Consider the following 22,828-nt stretch of genomic DNA (forward strand, 5'->3'; position numbering starts at 1 on the left):
TAGATATGACAATGTGACTGAATTATATTTTCGTGCCTTTCCTTTATAGATACCAACTGCACCCCCTAATAGTTTTCTCTTAGTTAGATGTTTTCCAAATTCATGTTCTAAACTGTTTTCTCATGAAGTCCCACATGCTAATGCTTATCTGGGATGGACGAGGTTCCTACTCTAAGAATATTGACAACACAGAGACAAATGATTGACGGACTGATTTGCTGAACTAAATGATACATGTTGGCTTATTGCCTTTGATTCATTTGTTGATCTATGCTAATGCTTTAGAATGTATTCTGATGGAAGTTTTGATTAGATTATGTTTTTGGCGCCTTCTAATGAATTAATACGGAATTGTTGATTTGAATAAAGTTTGAACTAATCTCATGACTTAGCATTGTAACTAATAGGGAATAAAATTACTAAATTACTAAACGTATACTGAGTTGTGGTTATTCATGACTGAAAGGTCATGGTGTGATGAATATTAATTGTTGATTGATGACTAGTCTAATGATTATTGAATATTGAATATTGCGTATAGACTATTGAGAAACATTGGTCACATCATAGCTAGGATACTCCACGCAATCATCTATTTATGCGCGTCTCCTTGTAAGTTTAGTTATTAAGGACCAGGCGCGCTAGCAACTGAAATGTGTAAAGACGTGGACGCGGTAAAAATTGAAAGCTGCTTTATTGCACATAAAATGACCATGGCACAATACAGGTACAAGGAGTAAGATAACATCTTCAGTTCTTGTCTTCTTTAGAACCTTCTGTCACCACATTCCATTATTGACATCATTATAAGAACCACCAGCTACAAGAGCACAATAGCTTAACAGAGAATACTATTTAGTCATAGAAATGCAATCAAAACACATCTCTCTCCTATTAATAAAGAATTAACAAAATCTGAAACAAGAAAAAATATATAAAAAAACAGGAACATATACTAAACAGTTTCCCTAAATATATAAAAATGTTATAACACCCAACATGGCATAAAATGAACATGAAATAAGGTGAGCTACATCACTGACATACAAAATCATCATCATTTGGTTTTCTTATGCTGCTTTTCATCCTTACTCCATCACCATCAGACAACCTCTTACCAGCAAGCAAAATAACCATTCCTCCTCTCCCATTCATTACACCACCATTGTCTTCAGGGTTGGAATAACTCACACCAATGGATTTTGCGTTCACAACACTTGATTTAGCATTCTCTTCTTTTTTTTCTGCCTCTTATAACCAACTCACGTTTTTTGTTTTCTTAGTTTTTCTTGTTTTCCTTGTTCCCCTTCTCTTCCTTACATCCAACTACCATGAGATCCTTTCCCTTTTGAATTGAAAGGTTATTCATATGCCAAACCCTTCCATTACTTAACAGGGCAGAACTGCAAAACAACTTCCTAACTTGCAACGGTTCAGAATATTTAATTTCTCCTTTCTTAACCATGGGACTTCTTTTTACCTTGAGCACATTTCCAAGCAACATATGGACAGGCTTGGATTTATGCTTGGTATCATATTTATTCTTGCAAACATTTTGTCCTGCCGTTAATTTCTCCTTAACCCTAGTAGGGGCCAATTCACTTTGTTGGATTTAGACATCCACACTAAATTATCTCTTGAGAATGGCATTCTTTCCCTCCTCAACACGAAAGGACTGTGGCCTGCAGATTCACAAGGAGTGATTCTTTAAGCCCAAAGTGTGCGCAACACTTCCTTTCTCCAACTGAAACCAGAGTTAATGGCTAATTTTACAGTGCCTTTAATAACTCTATTAAAACGCTCCATTGTGCCCTTTACGGCAGGGTGATAAACAGATGTGGTTTTATGTACAATGCCAATATTGTCTAACAAGTCCCTGAACATCTCTGATGTGAACTGAGGGCCATTATCACTGACAATAACTTTCGGCAAACCCTCCTTGAGAAATATGGCATTAATAAATGTCACAACTGCTTCTGGATCAACTTTAGAACCAAAATCAATCTCAAGCCGTTTAAAAAAATGGTCAAACACCACAATGATATATTTCAATTATCCTTTCTCCAGATTTGGTCCAGTAATATCAATGCCAATGCATTCCCAAGGCATGTTGTGACTACTTATGGGGCACAAAGATGGCCTCACAGTAACTTGTGTCTTTTCTGAATCATTGCAACTTACACATTCCCTTAGTTTCCTTTCTATTGTTAAATCCATTCCTGCTAACCAATACAACAATTTCATCCTCATTTTGGTTTTAGCAATACCCAGGTGACTCTTCATGACACATGTCCATAATCTTTCCTCTGACTCCTTCTGGTGGAACTACTCTATCATTCTTCATAACTTTGCCTTCCACAACTGAAAGCTAATTTCTAACTTCCCAGACGTTCTTAACATTTTTCGAAGATCACTTTTCTCTGGCCATATTTAACTAATCCTTATTCTCATCTCCTTTAATAAAGAATCTTCCTCTTGTTCTTTTGACCACTCCTTAGTAGAAATATGCTACTCATTCACTTCTGACACACAATAATTCTCAGATTCTTCAATTGGTACTTGTTTCAAAGGTATTGGCATCCTGCTAAAAAAATCAGCCACCCTGTTTTTTACTCCTGGTATATATTCCATCTCATATTTATAATCCAGCAATTTTAAATACAAACATGTTAATCGAGAAGAAGCATTGTACAATCCTTTTGTTGTATTTTCATCATAGATTTATGGTCACTTCTTAATGTGACAACCCAACCCCAAATATATTGCCTCAAGCATTCCAAACCCAAACACATGCAAGTGCTTCTCACTAAATCACAGCATATTTCTCCTCAGTAGGAGTTAGTGAGGCAAAAGTAACAACATTCTCCTATTGTGATCTGCAGGAGCAGCTCGCGTGGCAGGGCGGAGGGTGCAGGAGGGCGCAGAGGGTAAGGGAAAGAAAAAACTAAAAAATAATAAAACAAAAAAAAACTTACCTGCTTTGCTCCTGCACCACGCCCCTCTCCCGTCGCTGCTGCAGGCACAGGCTCACAGGCGCACAGAGCAGTGTCAGTATTGGCTGGGAGCATCCAGCCAAGGCACTCCAAGGCAGACTGGGAGCCCTGTCTGCATGTGTGTTTGGCCAGCTCAAGACAGCCGGCCAAACACACATGGACTCTGAGGGGAGTGCACAGTGCACTCCCCTCCGCTTGTCACCCCCAATGACCCTCCCCTTTTACATGGAATGGATAATAAACATAGTTTATTATCCATTCCAATGTAAAAGGATTTGCAGCGGTTTTATCCTTCCAATGTAAAAGGTTGCTGCTGGCGGGGGTCAACGATCCTCGCCCATACGGAGGAGCCCTGCCTGGTAATCTGTCATTCTTTTGTTTTTAGGAACTGCTCCTATGTCCTTTCCGCTTGCATCTGTGGTAACAATACTTCTAAGCTTGGGGTCTCTCCACATAAAGGGGGAGCTTGACATATATTCATTTTTATCTCTTGGAATGCATTCTGGTACTCATTTGCACAAACTTGTTCCTATTTTTTAAAAGTTGTCTAATGTGGTATGTTTTACTTGGAAAAACTTCTATCTGAGTAAAATTCAGCAAGACCTAAGAAGGCTCCTACGTCATCCTTACACTTTTGGAGAAGGGCCATTCAATATACTATTCAACAACTCTGTTTTGGGTTTAATTCCTTCTTTGCTTACCACATGACCCAACTATGCTACCGCCTCCTTTGAAAACTTGCATTTTCCCTATTCTGCAGTAAGACCCCTTTCATTTAAAATGCTCAAAACCTGCTCAAGTTTCTGATCATGATCCTCCTTAGTTTTCCCCATCACTAGTAGGTCGTCTTGAGAAAATATGATATTCTCCATCTCCTTGAACAATTTGTACATTTGACATTTGGAACATGGCCACAGCCGAAGCAAGTCCAAAAGCTACCCTAACAAATTGGAAACACCAAAAAGGTGTCATAAATGTAGTAAGTCTCCCACTTGAAAGGTGCAGTGGAACCTGGTGGTAAGCAGAAGTAAGGTTAACAGCAGTCATGTACAACTATTAATTGATTTTGGGTAGCAGAAACTAGTTAACCAAAATGTTCTTATTCAAATTTCTTAAATCTCTTAAATCTGCACAAAATTGAATCTTGACATTTCCACCCCACCTAGCATTATCCTACATTCAGGTTTTTTCCTTATCTCCCTGGGCGTCTCGTTGTCATCTATACTCAATACACACATATTCATGTCACATTCATCTGTACTATTGGATTCAGAGGACATAACCGTATTGTTTTTCCTTTTGCAACACACTTTGTACAAATGGCCCATTGTGCCACAACCAGAATTTTTTTTTATCCCGAGCAGGACATTTCTTATCATTTGCAAAAAAAAACATGTTACCAAATCCGTAACACAAAGTTGAGGAAGCATTCGTTTTAGAATATGCCTGGGAAACATTCCCAGACCTTTGAATTCTTTTACTGTCTGAGATCATATTTTTCGTTTTTTTAACCTTGGCCACAGTCTCTTTGTCTTCCATTTACTTCTCTTTTACCAAAACTGCTTTTGTGCATCAACCTGTTAATCCAGCTTTTTTAACCACATCAATAACATCTTGGAGGGATGATTCGCCCTTTGCCCACAAATTCTCTTTTATGGTTGGATTAGATGCCTGCATCACTATGTGGTCACATATTAATTTGTTGTGTAGCGAACCAATTCAACATGTTTAAGCCAGATTTCTTAAAGCGGAGACAAATTTCTCTATTGACCCATCCTTGCCTTGTTTTCGGTGGTAAAACGTATACCTATTTATTCCTACACAGATGGTTGGTGCAAAGTCCATCCAGGTCATCCAAAGCATTTGTAAAAGCATCCCCTTGTCCAAGCTGACAGACTTCTTCCCCAATATTGTTATACATTTTTGAAGTACTTGGCCCCAAACAATGTAATACATTTTTTTTTCATTTTTCAGAAGTAGGCATCATCTTCATCTAGAATGGTAAGTAGTATAGAAAACCAATCCTACCATTTTCCCCATTTCATAGATTTGTCACCCGAAGATGGAATAACTGCTTGTGGTGGAGTAAGGTTTAATGGGGAGGCCATAGTGATAAACTGAAATTAAAATTTATTTGCCAAAGTTAGTCTGAGAAATTGTACATATGAATGTGTAAAGGCGTTGCTAAATAGTAATTGACATACAAACTTAACCGCTGACCTGGAATCTTGTGATCATGCTGCCGTGCATATAGAAAACGGATTTAATTCATCAAAGATGGCCTTACGTAAGGTTAAACGTTGCATAATAGTCACGTCAAGAATTCATCCAAAGTAATGCACATTGTGACTGGTGTGTGAGGATGAAGCAGCTCTCATGGACGTAACTGTGAGCAGGCAGCACTTTGTAAATCGTGGCTGTGGAGTGTTGGATCTTGTTTAAACAAGGCAAGTTCAACTTACAGTTTTTTTTCCATCCAGCATCAACACGGAGAAATGCTGCACCAGGGTTTGTTTGTTGGCCCAGTCCTGTCACCAAATTGTAAAGACGTGTACTCGGTAAACATGTAAAGTTTCTTTACTACACATAAAACGACCACAGGGCAAAACAGGTACAAGGAGTAAGATAACACCTCCAGCTCTTATATTCATTAGAGCCTTCTGTCACCCCATTCGATTATTGACATCATTATAAGAACCTCCAGCTATGGGAGCACAATAGCTTAACATGGAACTCCAATGCGTCGTAGAAATGCAATCACAACACATAATACTTAAACGCACTAGAACTGTGATTACACATGTTTAAGTATCTAATAAGTGTTCTGCTTTTCTTGAAGTAAGGCTTTCTTGCAATTTCAATCCTGCAATGGTAGGCTTCTTTGTGTGCACATTAAAGTTATATATATTTGTGTGTGTGTGTGTATATTCCGCAGTTGCCACTGTGTAGTTAAAGTGTGGACCAAGTTTCCATAGGAAATGTGTTTTTTGTTTTGCTAATAACTTTAGCGTTGTTAGATGAATCTTGACATAACTATTTTAAAAAAAGGTTAATCCACCCCAGCTCCTTCCTGAAGAGTTTCAGGATGATCCATTAAGTGGGGAGCGGGGGAAAAAGGTGGGATAGAAAATGTGTTTTCCCCATGCAGTTTCTCACAGGACATTTAGACAATGGTACAGCCAAAATGGGAGAACAGAATAACACCAAATATGCTAGCTCTTTAACAAAAAAGGGTGTTTTGTGATTTAATGTAAATCTGTTCAGTAGTTTTTGAGAAATGAAGATTAAAATGTTATAGATTTGTCATGTTGTAGAAGTACTGCGTGTACAGAAGATCAAAAGATAATGATCTATTCGGATATTGTCAATATCTACAAAGATGTTTGGCAACCATTTTAGGACTCAGTACCTATGTCGAAAAAAAAATAATAATAACATGTAGTGGGTGTGGGCGGGGTAGAGATATCGTGCCTGCCCTTAGGCCTTGGGGGGAGAGGTCCCAGAAGGACTACCCTTGGAGCCAAAATCAAAACATTTTGCAGTACTGTGGTACAAAAAAAAGGATGGGCCCTCCTAGACCACCCTTTTCAATTATATTTCCCTATGGGGCGGGCCAGCGCTCGGGGTCAGCAGATCTGTATTTTTTTTTAAATATGAGGAGGGGGCATATGTGAGCTGGCCTCAATCAGGAAATATCTGGTCCCGGACCCCAAAACCAGGGTTGCCTCAATGAGAGAGCAGGGGCAGGAAATGGTACATTGCAGGAGCAAAAACAAAAACTGCTTTCAGCTGGGTCGGAGCGGAAAAATGAAGCTGGGTCCTGCTGGCACCACAGCTGAGGAGCAAGGGGGTCATGGCAGCCTTGTTCTTCCTCCGTGGCCCCCAACCAGTAGCAATGTTGTGGGTGCCCGGAATGACATAAAAAACATGACATGGATGGGAGCTATCTGGGGAGTTAGTACGTCGGGCCATAGGCATTCTTCCTGTAGCCCACAGCTTTTTTGGTGATGTGTGGGTGCCCCCGGTGGCACTAGGGCACCAACCAACAAACAAGAAGTGTAGCTATCCCCAGCACACCAAGAAGGGTGCTAGCCAGGGAGTCGGTAGGGCCACAGGGGTCTTGGGCCTCCCCCACAACCCCCATCAATATGGGGAAGAGCGGGTGCCTCAGGTGGGACCAGGGTACCTACAAATTAAAAATGTAAAACCATATACGCTTGCTCAAGGCCACAAAACTGAGAACTGCTGCATGATACCCAAGGGCTTTATTTTTACATTTTTATTTACTCGTTGTGGTGCTCCAAGAAGGGGCAGATTTATTTAAATGTTTTGAGGGGGCTACAGGGAGTGTAGCAGCCCCCAGAAAAAGTTTAAGGAAAGTTGTAGTAAGCCTGAATACATGATGCCAGAAGAGCTTGCTATCATGTTCAAAGTATTCGAAGCTGGAACTGAATTCTTTTCGGCAGGAGTGTGGAGATCCTTTTTTGTTGTTCTTATGGCTGCATTATGTGGCCTGAAGAATATTAAAGAAAGACACAAACACATGCTTATGCGTGTTTTGATTAAAAATGCATTATTTAAAATGTTATTTTGACAAAAATTATTATTGAGCATCACCAGGAGTGTATTAATAATTAATGTATTGGATTATGATTATTGATAAATCATTGTGGTGACTTTTAGACAAAGCCAATAGGTTTGCTTTATATGCGTTGATGAGCTGACCCCTTGATAAAGCTAGTAGGCCTGCCTTTATATATTGCTGTTCTGAGCGTCTGACAAAGCCATGGGTTCTGCCTTGTCTTACTCAAAATGATACCCCTTTTATGTTGTTACTTTATTAGAAAAAAATAGAAATTTGATGATAAACATACAAAGGCTAAAGTAACGTTACAGTTAGATATGGTAATAATATGTTACTTTATATTTAATAAAACCCAGACATTCACTGAAAAAGCAAAGGGTAAAGTAATATTATCATGAGCACTTCATAGTTTAAAAAACTAAGAAATTCACTGACAAAAACAAAATTATAAAGTAGTGTTATACTTAGGTGAAAATGTCAGATAACACATAACATTTTAAATGCAAAAAAAACTAGAATTCACCAGTTAAAGTTAACTGACACATGTTGGCAGCTTGTAGTTCCTAATGCATTTGCAAGCTAGTAGATCTAACACAACCTGAGGTGCTGGCTGCCCTTCCATCCATTCCACTACCACTTGCTCTGCTCCCTTGTGTTTTTACAAATTCCACCCTCTCCTAATTGGACAAGGTGCCTGTGGATCATTAAGAAGACATCACTTGCTTATGGTGGCTTGATAATTTGCACGTTCAGCATGTTTCTTCAGACAGTCCCTGCAAGGTGGAAGTTGATGACTGTCTATCTCACCCTGCACAGAACAGGTGATATCTCAAGACATTCCTGTGATGAACAGAAGGTTTCGGTGCATACAGCAAGCACAAGAATTGCTACAATTAGTCAATTAGTTCTTCAGAAAGATCACACTTGTCTCCAATCTGCGAAAATGTTTCCTGCGTATGTCTATTGGCAGACAGGGTTTTTAATGCACTTTTCCTTTTCCGCAAATGCGCTTACTGTGTCACATCCGGTAAACGTACGGAGACCTATCATAGCACGACAAATATTTTCACAAGAGCTGAAGCTACTTTTCCAATGTCTAGAACTTGCATGCATATTTTAGTACCACATTACAGAAACAATTTAGCCATGATTCTGTCATAGAATCCCAAACACATAATAAACACACCAGTGTCATCTGAGCTTATCCTTACTATTCATAACCCTCATTAGCGTGTGCAGCATGCAGCAAGAAACAACTATCTGCTTCTTCATGTGTACTGTTGAGATGGGGCACTTTTTGACTCCCTTCAGATTTGATTTTGTAGCATTTATCTTCACTGTTCACAAACAGTGTTTTATTCTCAAGTTTTACAAAATACTCTGGTTTCCTCCATTCGTTAACAAGAAATGCAATAAGAGTTGTTTTATTCCTTACGTGGCTTAGGAATTTCCTCCACTGTCTGACAATCTGAGAAGATGAGATGTAATGTAACTGGTGCTCGAGATCTTTCCCTTTGATTGTCCTTTCACTTTTCTTAATAGATGTCTCACTGTACATATCAAACACAACATCAATTCTTTGACTCCTATTTTCTACCAGCAATGCCATGTTTCATCTCTCATATTTTTGTAGTGATCATCAGTTTGAATGCTAGATGCATAACCTTCCTACTTTGCTTTAACCCTTATATCGTTCCTATAATAAGATACATGATAATGGGCTTCTGCAGCCACTATGTCCCTACTGCAAACTGCTAAGATCTTTGAATCACAATTAATGGTTGCACAGTCTTGATGCCTTTGTCAACCATAAGCTCTGTGGCCTTGACTCATTTCTCATGCCTTGATGTTCCCTTGAAGCATTTTATCTTTCCGCTAATTATACATTCTTCAGCATACACGTTTGACTTTAATGATGTTCTTCTGTTTAAGCATTTCCCCATGCACTCACTCATTCCAGCATCACCACTGACACTTGCTTCAGCTTTTCGCTTAATAGTCTGTAAATCTCTTCATAATAAACGGGCTCCAGCACTTCCTGTGGTAAAATACTTGGGGAACCATGTTGCTTTTCACATTTATTTCAATGTCTACCAGTGAAATGTGACTGCTTACATGAGCTGCCGCTAACAACGTTTTCCATGATGAGTAGCCCTGCAAGCTTATCAGCGCAACTTCATGATGGACATTTGACCATAAATTAATTGCACACTGGGTTTCAGAGGGACAGGATGTGCTTGTTTCAATCTTCTACATGATGCTGCTCAGTCATTCACCACCAGCACTGGAAGAATAAATTAATTAAAAAAATTATAAATTTTACTTGGTGTACTTAATATAATCATAATTACTATTATAATTATAATCAATTTATATGATCACATTTACTGTGTAATTGTAATTTTAATAATGTCCATTTACATCAAGGTATTTTGGGAGTGGAGTGGTAACTCGCGAAAGGCAAAGAGTTATGACTTGCTATCACATATTTTCCATCTCTAGACATCCATACCTTGCCAATAAATCATATTAGAACCCATCCCCCCAAGTAGTGCCGATAACATGGTTGGCTCAAGGCCTAAAGTAGTAAAAAAACAAACATGAGAGCTGTTTTTACTACCAGGACATGTAAAAACAAAAAGTACTCCCCTATGACTAGGGACTATGACTGGGGAAGTTTTGGTGTACCTAACCTTCAACTTTTTTACCTTGCCGCAGAGTGTCACTTTGCTTACCACTGGTACCATGCTGACGCATACTTCCCTTATGCCAAACCCAAAAGAGCCCAGGAAAGATTGATGCTGCTAAGTTCTCTTCTCCTAGAAGGTCTGAAGCTCGATCGTACCGACATTCAAACTCTCTCCACTACTAGATGGGCATGGAGGAAACTTATTTGATTGCTCTGTGGAGGTCTCCTCTACTCTCCCGCTTGCTGGCGGTGGATAACCAATGGCTCCAAATTATGCAGGAGAAGATAGTCCAGTGCACCTTGGTGCAGCACAATTTACACAAATTTGGGGATCTGTTCCCAAATAGTCACGTCCTCTCATGTGCCAGACGATGTTCGGTTCACCAGTACTACCTCTATGGACTCCTTTGTGTTGCGGTGCATACATGGTGCACTTTGAGCCCAGGTTCCAACATATCTAGTTGTCCCAGACAAATTCACCCTGTGACGCTAGTGATAACAGATAACAAGGAGACAAAACTGGTTTCCAGGTTGTACTGCGCCAGCATAGGTCTCCTGCCCCCACGTGATGAGAAATCCAGGGAGGCATAGGAATGTGATCTGGGACCTCTTCTGACCGGCACAATTTGGTACTACTGCTGCAACCAAACACAGCACATCTCTCCCAGTCATAGACACAAACTCAAATATTATAAGTTCCTGGACAGGGCATATACTACATGTAGTGCATTGGCTAAAATCGACCCCTCGAGACCTGCGAACTGTCCCAAATGCCATGCCACAGATGCTGAGTTTGCAAACTTGATATGGACATGCCAACTCTTTGGAGGGTTTTGGAGCGATGTGTACTCCTAGCTCTCATTAATGATAGAGTCAGAGCTAGTCCCAGATCCACTCACTGCCCTGCTAGGTTATGTTAAAGACATTCCCAAGGGAGTCTGCTGGTTCACTGCTATTGCTTTGTTACTGGCAAAACATGAGATAGCATTACATTGGGCAGTAAACCCTGCCCGAATGATACTGCCTGATTGAGCAGCCTGGTCCATTGTGTTACCAAAGGGAAAATATATGCTATATTACAACCACCCTCTGCAGGGCCTAAAGGCATTTGACAGTTTCTTCAAGACTACTTATTGTCACTGGAAAAAGAGGCCCCTGACTGCTTATGAGGCTAGATTATCTTTGTATGCATAACTAACCAAACTGGTCATATTAGCGTACATGTTGTTATAGTTGTTCTATAATAAGGTAAGATGGCCTTCACCCCGAAACCCCCTTTTTATCCCCTGACACACTTATGTCATTGTGATATGCTTACTACTTCTACTAGCACTTCTGGATTTCTGGATACCGCAAATCACTATGCAATGTTACCCACACAGTGGGTTGTCATTTGTATGTTCTTGTGGCTTACTGAAAATGATAAATAAAATCTTTAAAAAATGGAAGGCTTGCGTCTGCCAAAAGGTTTATTTTGCAGGATGAAATGGCAGTTTAAAACTGCACACCCTAGGCGGACCTGAGACATGCATAAAGGGCTACCTAAGTAGGTAGCCCAATCAGTGCAACAGATCCACTGGTAGCATTTAATATACAGGATCTGGGCATAGGTAGTATCATGTTACTAGGGGTTTCAAGTAATTTAAATATGCCAATTGGGTATAAACCAATTTTACCATTTTTTAAGGAGAGAGCACAAGCATGTTAGCACTGGCTATCAGTGTGCAGAGTGCTAAAGCCAGCAAAAAAGAGGACAGAAAACAGGAGGCTTGAAGACGAAAAGTTAGGGTAAAAACCACACAAAGGTTGTCAGGTCTAACACTCAGTTAACTAAAACTATAATGAATTTCAGTTTTTATGCATTTAAAAAAATGTATGTTTTAACTGGCATTTTCACCTACTATGTCACTTTAACCCTAGTTGTTTTTTTGCTGGTAATTAGTTCTAGTTAGGACCTAGTTTCCAGAGAAAAGCGCTTTTTGTTTTGCCAATAACTTTCACACTGTTTGACGAATCTTCACGAAAGTTTCAGAACTAGTATAGTGGTCAATTCAGCTGCTGTCCAGAAAGTATTGGGGTATTTCATCAAGCAGGGACCAAGAAAAAGGGAGAGAGTCTCCAAAAAACCATTTTCCCCATTACATTTCCCTTAGGGATTTCAGACACGAATACTGCCCGAACAGCTAGACGGAACTACATCAAATTTGGCAGAAAGCTATATCTTGTTCCAGAAAGATCTCTTTTTGTAATTTGGTGTAAATGTGTTAAGTAGTTTTGGAGTTATTAAAGACAAAAGATTTAAGCATATCTAGAAATGTAGATTCACCGTGGATCCATTGCGGTAAATCTTCGGGTTTATGCGCCAACAGCAATGCCCTGAATGGCTAGCCACAACCGGAGACAAAAGTTGCAGATGCCATTTTGTGCATCGGAACATGATTACCGAGGGGGGTTGGATAAAAATAAAATAGGATATAGGTGGTTAGGATAGAGGTTTCCTGGCCCCATAGGACTGATGGAGGAGTTTGTGAGGGACCACTCATATGCATGAAATTGCTAAACAAATATTTTTTTGGGGGGCGCCCAAGGATCTGCGGATCCTCCGTGGTGTTCAGCACAGCCCCCCATGTGAATCCGCGACAGACACGCGGATCCATACTCTAATCAAAAACAAAATACACACACTCACAGACCCACTTACATAATCATTCACACACCCAGTCACTGACCCATACAGCCACTCACACACCCACTCCCACACCCACTCACACATGCACTTACACACCCACACAACCATTCACAACCCCATTCACACACCCATACAGCCACCCACAAACCAACTTCACGCACAGGCCCACACTCACTCACAGACCCACACAGTCACTCAAACACCCACTCACACACCCACTCAAACACCCACTCACAGACCCACAGGCCCACAATATCACTACCACACCAAGTCACAGACCCACACTGCCACTCACACAGCCACTCAGACACCCGCTTACATGCCCACACACCCATATAGCCATTCACAGACCCTTATACACCCACACAACCACTCCTAACTGCACTCACATATCCAGGCAGCCAACTGCAAACCCACCCACTCAGAGATCCACAAAACACTGTCACACCCACTCACAGACCCACACTGCCACTCATACACCCACCCACACGCCCACTCAACTCACACACCCAGTCACACACCCATGCACCCAATCACACACCCTGTGGCCAACCCCTGCCGTACACAGATCAAGGCCATGTGCAATGTGAGGTAGGCTGCAGGTGGGAGGGTTGCCTGCAGGCCATGCACAGGGCTGGCAACAGGGCCTGACCACAGTCCAGGCCCTGCTGCCAAGCCCCCCATGCACAGCCAAAAGGAATTAAAAGTACAGTATTTAAATAAAACGTTGCATTTAAAAAAATCCTAGAAATTCACTGAAAAAAACAAAAGTTAAAAGGGACGTTTTAGTTAGGAAACAGAATTTTTTAAAAACCTTAGAAATTCACTAAAAATACTAACGGTACAGGGATGTTATAGTTAGGTTCAGATTTTACACACACAAAACCAAAGAAATTCACCAGTTATAGATATACTTACCTCAGTAAACTATGGCTCTTGAAGTAAGGTATCTATAAATCATGCCCTTATCATGCACTGCTAATTACCACCCATAACACATCAGTCATGACTTCTTCTATGACATCACTGATAATATGCCAACATTTGCAATAAAATTATTGATGAGAAACTGTGCCCAGCGAGTGCCTTAGGGTGCGAGTTATAGTTTCTTTAGGTAAGTATAACTATAACTGCTGCATTTCTATGGTTTTATGTGTGTCAAATCTGAACCTATTTAGTATAACGTTTGTGTAACCTGTGGTTTCTTAGTGAATTTCTAAGGATTTTTTAATTCTATTTCCTAGCTATAACGCCCCTTTAGCCTTTGTTGTTATTTCAGTGAATATAAATGTACATTCACTGAAAAAAATAAAGGTGAAATAACATTCTAGTTAGGTTTGATAAAAAGATTTGCTTTTGATGTTTAAAAAAGAACCTTAGAAATTCACTGAAAAAAACAAACACAAAGGTTAAAGTGATGTCATAGGGGAATATGTCAGTGACAACATTCAAGTTTTGAACTAAAAAAAACACACAAATTCACCCTGTAGAGGTAACTATAACTTGCGCCATCACCATGCACTGCTTATGACCTCACATATGACATCACTCATGACATCTTCTATGATATCATTCATGACATCACTGATGACATCTCAGAGAGAAGTGAAGAGAATTGCTCAAGGGAAAACAAGCTTCCTAGGACGATCAGAATGCTCCATTTTTTTAAATGATGCTCTTGACTCTCTCGCGGCCCCACTGCCTTCATATAGAGATATTTTTGACCGTTAATTTCTAAAAATAACTACTGAACGGGTTTACACCAAAGCATAAAAAGCACAATCTGCGAACCAAGATCTAGATTCCTGCCAAATTCAGTGTAATTCCATTCAGCAGTGTTTGCTGTAGCCCTTCTTAAAGAGGTCTATGAAGAATGCGTGGGGATTTTGAGTTTTTGGACCCCTCTTTTTTTCTCTGCTCCCCACCTGTCGAATCACCCTGAAACTTTATATACACAAACTAGTCAAAAAGTAGCCCCTTTTGTAAAGTTCTTTGGAGATCCATCAAACAGAGCCCAAGTCATCAGCAACACAAAAACGCTTTTCCTATATAACATCTGATCTAGCTATAACTACCCAGTGGTGGTCATGGATATGTGTGTGTGTGTGTGTGTGTGTGTGTGTGTGTGTGTATATATATATATATATATATATATATATATATATATATATATATATATAGATAGATAGATAGATAGATAGATATAGATATATATATATATATAGACATATATATATACATATGCATGTACATACACACACATATAAATTGCTGCTCCACAGTCACTCTCTTTTGCAAATCAATGGAGTACCGGGAAACCAGGTATCTTGTTCTTTCATGTTCCCTTCTTTTGGATTTCATTTTACATTATGTCAAATTCATAATATTTAAATAGTGTAACAATTATTATTGTCCAGTTCCTGGAAATGTCTTGCCACTGGCTATTTCTCATCCTTTAGTGATGTCCCGTATATGTTCGAATACACATTTTGTAGGGGGAAAAGGGGCACTTCCGGAGGTTTTTTATGGCATTGCCACTCCAGGACATACGCAGTAAATTTGGATTTGCAGATTAAGGGCCAAATAAGCAAATTGCATTTTGTAGTATATTTAGTAGCTATTCACAAACCTCTGAGTGTAAATCTCCACCTCCCCTGTCTTTTGTATGGGGAGATCCTCACACATGTAACTTTGGTACTTAATAGTAAATGTTGGAGGAACTAGGGGAGTTGTTGAAAAGTGACGTGTACTTACTGAAAAAGAACTGTGGTTCAGGGAGGGGTAAGGAGTGGTTACAGAAGGTTTAAAAAGGTTTTCGGCAGTATGTGGGTAGACCACAGTTCTCTGGACCTATAATTATGGATATCCTAAAATCCTTAAGTTACATCTCAGGTATACAAGTAAAATGGAGTAAAGTGACGTTATTCCCAATAGGCATGCTATGCAGACCTTGATATAAGTAGACTGGGTAGGATTGATTTTGACATGCACTGGTTTTCAGTTTCCTTAGGGTACAAATCACTGATAACGTAACAACAGCAAGAACAACTAATATGATAATCCTATTAACAGCCACCCGACAAGACACACAACTTTGGTCCTCTCTACCACTCTCTTTCCTGAATTGAGTGGCATTGATCAAGATGGTCATACCTCCTAAAAATACACTAAATGCTGGGGACTCATCTATTTCATATCCCACAGCCCTTTATCGCCACCTTCAATAGAATACTTACCATATTTATATGGAGTGGAGGCCGTCATAGAGTGGTTTTCACAAAGTGCTGTGATTCTATCTATGATGGTATGATGGTACCGTGGCTTCATATAATGAGGTGCCCCAGCTTCTGGTCCTCTACAATTGGATATATGGCTGGCACAACAACTGATCCAGCTTATAGGTTTGAATGCAGGTTGTTGGGAGATAGATCCCCATAAATTACCTATATGATGGTAAAACCCTCCAAATATACCCCCAGCAATGGTGACTGTCCTGAGATTGTGGTAGATCTCACTCCCATGCCTTGCCTGCAGGTAAGACTTGTAAGGGAGACTACACTGTGACACAGCACCCATTTATCTCAGGTCACAGTTCTGGAGGATTTCGGGTGATGGGACCCCTTGGTCATCTATTATTTGGGCAACAATACTTGTTCTAAAGGGATGACATCCTTCAAGACCATTAGGCAGAATTAGGACTACATAACTCTCAATTTTTTCCAAGACCTGCAGTGTAGGTATGCACTAACTCCCTATCTCCCAGACACAACTAAACTCCTTAACATAACCTTTTGGAGGCCAATCTGACAGTGTCCCAGCTGCCAAACCAAAGCCAAATTCATACCATATACAAAACATTGATTGACACTCCAGCCTTATTTCCAGACCTTAGGAGTAAACGCAAACAAGACCTTCACCCACTCAAGCGTTCTGAATGAAGGATGGCATGCATAGCTCCTTGAGAAGCTGCAATTTTGTTATGCTTTAAATTGACTCAGTTCAAATATCCACACCACATATACTTGATTTCCAATCGAATATGGTGCATGTGCATAAGAATGATAATCTAACTGACTCCGATGTATGATAGCAGAGAGTAATCTTCTCCACACTATGTGGAGATGTAGTGTACTTTCCCTGTTATGGGACTCTGTACAAGAGGCAATGAGCACCGCAGTCAGTAGACCCCTTGATCTTACTCCCAAAATTACCCAATTAAACATAGTGAAGGATTTGGGGTTCACGCATGCAGTGACAGCACTGATCAGATTAGGTCTGGTAGTGGGTAAGAGAGATATTACCCGGCAGTGATGAGGGCCGGACCCCTCCAAAGAGCTCTGGCTGCAAGGCATTCATTGATGTATGCTCAAATGGGAAAAAAACAACTTATGAAGCCTGAGGATGTCCACAAAGCATTCCAGAGCATGGGATACTTGGCTATGCTAAAGGGACAGCCTATAGGACAACATGGAAAATGCTAAAATATACATGAATGAGCATCTATTGCTTCATGAGTATTTTGCTCTAATGGAATGGATGAATATGGAAATGGCAAATGGTCATTTTGTACATTACATGCTATCGTAAAATATTAGAAAAATCAGGACTATGATATTGTAATGTTATGTATATGTTCATAATCTGAGGTTCAAAACATCTAATAAACAGAATTATTTTTTTAAAAACAGAAGATTTTCTGTAGGGACATGCACCCACCCACAAAACAGTAAGCCCATTGTTACTCACAAACTGCACTTCTAAAGTTACTACAGAAAAAAGGACCCAAAATAGTGGTAAATCACTTCAGCTCAGAGCTAGACTGGGAGGGAGGTGGAGAAGGAGGAGGAGGGGGAGACAGTGGAGGCAGTGCATGTTGTCATGTCTGCAACTGTATGGTGTTTGTGTTTGCCTGCGCCACTCTTGGGTGTTGTCTTGTGTGCATGCTCATCTGTATGTGTGCCTGGGATGGGTTGGGGTTGAGGAGAATGGGACTGGGAAGTGGTAGTTGGAGGGGGACGGTAGAAACAGGGACAATGGCTGACATCAGAGAGGAGGCCAGAGCCTGAATCGATCTCTGTTGGGCCACCAATCCACCGTGAATGCCCTCCAGGAATACCTAGATGCTAAGTCAAGATGAGGGACACACCACGCCAACTGCACCCCTCCTGGGACCCACCATGCCCTGCCTGAAATGGACTGCTAACAAGCTAGGTTACCTGTATTTGCCATACACCCACTACCCCTGAGATGACCCACGCTGCAATGTCTGGCCTGGCCTTAGGGGCACCCACTAACACACATCCACCACCTGGATACCACCCCACCTGCCAAAATATGTAATGATACCCACTGTACTGACCCCCTTGTGGCTGCTGTGATTCCCTCAAGGTCCATACAGCTCTGGGTAGGCCACCGCCAGTATGTGTGCCATCAGGGGGGCCAGAGTCCGACGGGCACCCCTTCCTCGTTGGGAGGCCGTCCCTAGTTGGGTCTCCACGGTTTTCCATGCCCAGCATCTCAGGTCCTCCCACTGTTTCTGACAGTGGGTGCTCTGCCTGCCATAGACCCCCAGGGTCTGCACGTCCTTGGCGTTGCCACGCCATATTCCCTTCTTTTGATGGGCGCTGACCTGCAGAGGAAATGCAGACAGGAGAACACCATTAAACAAACAGCCAACCTGTCACACAAATGGCCCACCATACCCGTTTCCATCACCATTGGCAGACACATCACCCAGCGCACAGCATGCACACCGCCACAAGATATTCCCCCTAACCACCCTTACACGATGCATGCACACACATCTCCATGCATCCTTCCCACATGCTTCCTGCCCAAAGTGTACTCACCAGTTGGTCTGGAGGCCCATACAACAGTCCGTACTGGGGTAGGACCCAATCCACCAGTCGCTCCAACTCCTCCGAAGTGATGGCAGGGGCCCTTTCCCCATTACACGGGCCATGGTAGGTTCCAGATACAGGTCACAGCAGCACACACAGTGTAGGTGTTCTCCTGTTGAAGGGCAGGAAACAAGTGAGGAATCAGATAGAAAATGGCGGTCACGTCCGCGGCAGTGTACACCGCCGGGCAGATCCCCATTGGCCACTGTACGCCATAGAGCCTCATATTATCCAAAGTGGAATTGCACGGCTGTGCAAGACTGTCTTCTGCCACGACGCACAACGTTGGTGGAGTTACCTCACTTCCACCTGCACATATTGCGTTTGTCCCCCCCACCAGAATGAACATGTGTTCAGGAATCGTAAGAGTTTCCACTCACCGAATGTGCAGATGGTGTGCCTGGCGGACCAGTACATCTCCCACGCTAATGCTAAGTATCCTGGGTCGGTGCATGATGCCTTTATCCTGAGGAATAGCAGTATCCCAAATGTGATGGCCCAACTACAGGGGCACAGGGTGTGGCTAATAGGTGAGCGTTGGTCCTCACCCACTGTATGTTAGTGTATGCCTTCAGGTGTTAACCCCATAGGATTGTGTGAGGCTAAATGTGCTCCCTCAATACTTGCAGGTGACTCTGGCTACCCAAACCTATTGTGGCTTCTAGCACCTGTGAGGAATGCCAGGACAGGGGTTGAGGAACATTGTAATGAGGCACACGGGCGAACCAGACGGATCATCGAAAGGACCTTCAGCCTCCTGAAGGCCAGGTTCAGGTGCCTCCATCTGACAGGTGGATCCCTGTGCTACTCACCCGAAAAGGTCTGCCACATAGTAGTGGCATGCTGCATGTTGCACAACCTGGCCCTCAGACGCCATGTACCTTTTCTGCAGGAGGAGGAGACTGGAGATGCCCAAGTGACAGCAGTAGACCTTAAGGACAGTGAGGATGAAGAGGCTGAGGATGAGGATGAGGACAACAGAACTTCAGTTATCCGTCAGTACTTCCAATGACACGCCGGTGAGACAATGCAACTGCACATTTCTATGACTATTGGTGTATTCTGTGTGGCAGTAGCATGATGGCATTAACTTCCTTTCATCTCCACTTACTGTCACCTATGGTTTGTCATTTTACAGATGTTGGTGATATAACAACTGTGTACTGATGTGCTTACTACAGCCAGCTACAGGTCATTATTTCTATTATCTCACAGTGCACAGTGGGAAACACCCAGAACAACGACTCCGAAACCACAAAGTCGTGAAAAACAAAAGCGAAACAACGCTTTCGTTTTCCACGACTTCCTGATTTTGGTACCTTAACCACGCATGTCTGAACCACGTACATGCGTGGTTAAGGTACAGAAGAAGGGAGTCGACACGGTGAAGGAGGAGGTAAGTTGGACTGTGACTGGGGCTGGTTTTTTTGGGGGGTGGGGTAGGGGGCTCAGGGTGATTAGTGTTTAGGAGGGGGGCAGGGTTTAGGTTTAAGGGGTGGGTTGGGGTGTTTAGGTTTTAGGGGCGGGGTGGGGACTCAGGGTATTTTTAGTTTTTGGGATTGGGTGGGGGGCTGGGAGTGATTAGGGTTTGGGGGGGTCAGGGTTTAGGTTTAAGGGGTGGGTTGGGGTTTGGGGTGGTTTAGGTTTTAGGGGAGGGGGGTTGGGGCACTGGTAATTTTGGGGGTGGGGGGTTGGGGTAGTTGTGGGGATGGGGGTTTGCTGTAATTTTTTGGGGTGGGGGTTTATGGGGGAAGCATGCTGGAACCGTGCATGCTGATCGCTAATGCCTTTACAAGGAATGTGTTTACAATGGTAAAATCATTGTAAACGCATTTGTGGTAAAGGCATTAGTGATTAGAATGAGGTCGTTGTTCCGACCTCGTTGCTGAGCCACAGGTGCTTGAAGCACCCGTGATTTTGACATTTAACCGTGTATAGTTTATTTCCAATGGAAGTGACTGTTTCCATAAATACACATTTTCAACACATAAAATACTAGTAGTCAAGTTGTGTTCAAGGGTGTTTATTGTAGTGCTAATAAATTGAGGGAAAAGTGCAATGGCATGGGGTGATGATGGAGGAAAGTCCAGGGTATTGCTCCAGTCTGTTTGTTGCACAGGTGCAGTGTCCAAGGGGCCACTGGAAGGGGAGCAATGGCAGTTCAAAGTGAACAAGGTGACTGAGTGGGACACAAGGGGGACAATCAGGAGAGTCTCATTTCCTGCCGGGGTCTTGGCAAGTGTCTCTGGCTTCTGTCTGGGTTGCAGGGAACATTTGCGGGGTGGTTCACCTTCTGCAGGGGAAGGGGGGTGTTGGTGGCCTGTAGGTTCTGTGGTGGGGTCTCCTGACCACTAGCAGCAGCGGAAGTGGAGGGCTGGTAAATGGACTGGCTATTGGTAGGGGCCCGCTGGTGTGCTGTTGCCTCTCTCATGATGTTGGCCATGTCTGCCAGCACCCCAGCTATGGAGATCAGGGTGGTGTTAATGGCCTGCAAGTCCTCCCTGATCCCCTGATACTGTCCCTCCTGCAGCTGCCTGTTCTCCTGTAGGTTTTCAAGGATCTGTCCCATCGTGTCCTGGGAATGTTGGCAAGGTCTTAGGATCTCAGAGAGTGCCTCCTGGAGAGTCGGTTCTCTGGTCCTGTCCTCCCCCTGGTGCACAGCAGTCCTCCCAGTGTCCCTTTTGGCCTGTGCCTCTGTCCCCTGAAGGGTGTGCCCACTGCCACTGACCCCAGGTCCCTGATCGTCTTGGGGGGAGGTGTGGCCTGGGGTCCCTGTACAGGTGGGTACACTGCCGATTGACATGTCCTGTGGACACAGGTGTGGGTACGCTGGGTGCTGTGGTGTTGGATACTGAAGGGGGAGGCTCGGTGGTGGTCTGTGAGTGGGCTTGGGTGACCGGCTGTCCAGTGGTCCCTGATGGGCCAGGTAGGTCATCCAGATTCAGAAGTCCAGAGTTACTGTCACAGTGTGGGGATCTTCTGTTGGGAGACTGGATAGTCGTGGAACCTCCTCTCCGCTGACATTGGCTGGGGTACCTGTGGGGATGTAAGTGATGTATTACGCTTCATGTGTGTGACATATTGTACATCCCTGGCTTCCCCTTTATCGTTGGTGTTGCCGTGCCACCTTTTGCTTGTGAATGTTGATGTATTGGGGGATTTTTAGTCCCCCTATGCTGTGCATGCTTTTGTGATGGGTGTCCATGCAGGGCTGGGAGGGCAATCCATGCATTGATATTACATGAAGGACTTGGCATTGTGGTTAGTCATACGTGTAGGTGCAGTATGTGGGATGGAGTGGAGTTATGGGAGTGAGGGTGTGAGATGGCATGCAGGTATGGGGGGTGATAAGTGTTAAATGTTGATTTACCAGTATCCAGTCCTCCAGCTACTCCAGTGAGTCCCTCAGGATGCAGTGTAGCCAAGACTTGCTCCTCCTATTCCTCTGCATGGCGTGCTGGTGCCTTGCTGCAATGGAATATACCTTCCCCCGTAGGTCGTCCCACCTCTTCCTGATGTTGTCCCTTGTTCTTGGGTGCTGTCCCACTGCGTTCACCCTGTCCACCATAGCCCCATCTTCCTTACAATGGATATCTGCTGTACCTGTGCTCCAAATAGCTGTGGCTCTACCCTGACAATTTCCTCCACCATGACCCCTAACTCCTCATCAGTGAAACAGGGGTGACTTTGTGGGGACATGTGTGTTGTATGGTGTGGGTTGGTGAGAGTGTGTTGAGTAGCGTGGTAGGGTGTGTGATGTGGGGTGTGTGAGGGATGTATGGGTGTAGGTGGTGTGTCTGTAGTTGTTACAGTGGTCTTGGTATCAGTCTGGTGGCAATAATTTATATTCATAAAGGGTTGTGGGTAATGTGGGTGTGTGTTTTATAGTGCTGTGGGTCTGTGGGTGTGGTGTGTGTAGGAGTGTCAGGTGTGTGTTTTTGGTATTGGCCAATGTAGTGTTGCTTTTTTATG

General features: G+C 42.7%; 1 protein-coding gene across 1 annotated transcript in view; it reads right to left on the minus strand.

Moving 5' to 3' along the window:
- MYLK4 (myosin light chain kinase family member 4) overlaps positions 1-22,828 on the minus strand; it is a 608,560-nt gene that overhangs the window by 554,536 nt on the left and 31,196 nt on the right. The gene's annotated exons all lie outside the window — the stretch shown is intronic.

Source organism: Pleurodeles waltl, chromosome 2_1, assembly GCF_031143425.1.
Source record: "Pleurodeles waltl isolate 20211129_DDA chromosome 2_1, aPleWal1.hap1.20221129, whole genome shotgun sequence".
NCBI lineage: Eukaryota > Metazoa > Chordata > Amphibia > Caudata > Salamandridae > Pleurodeles > Pleurodeles waltl.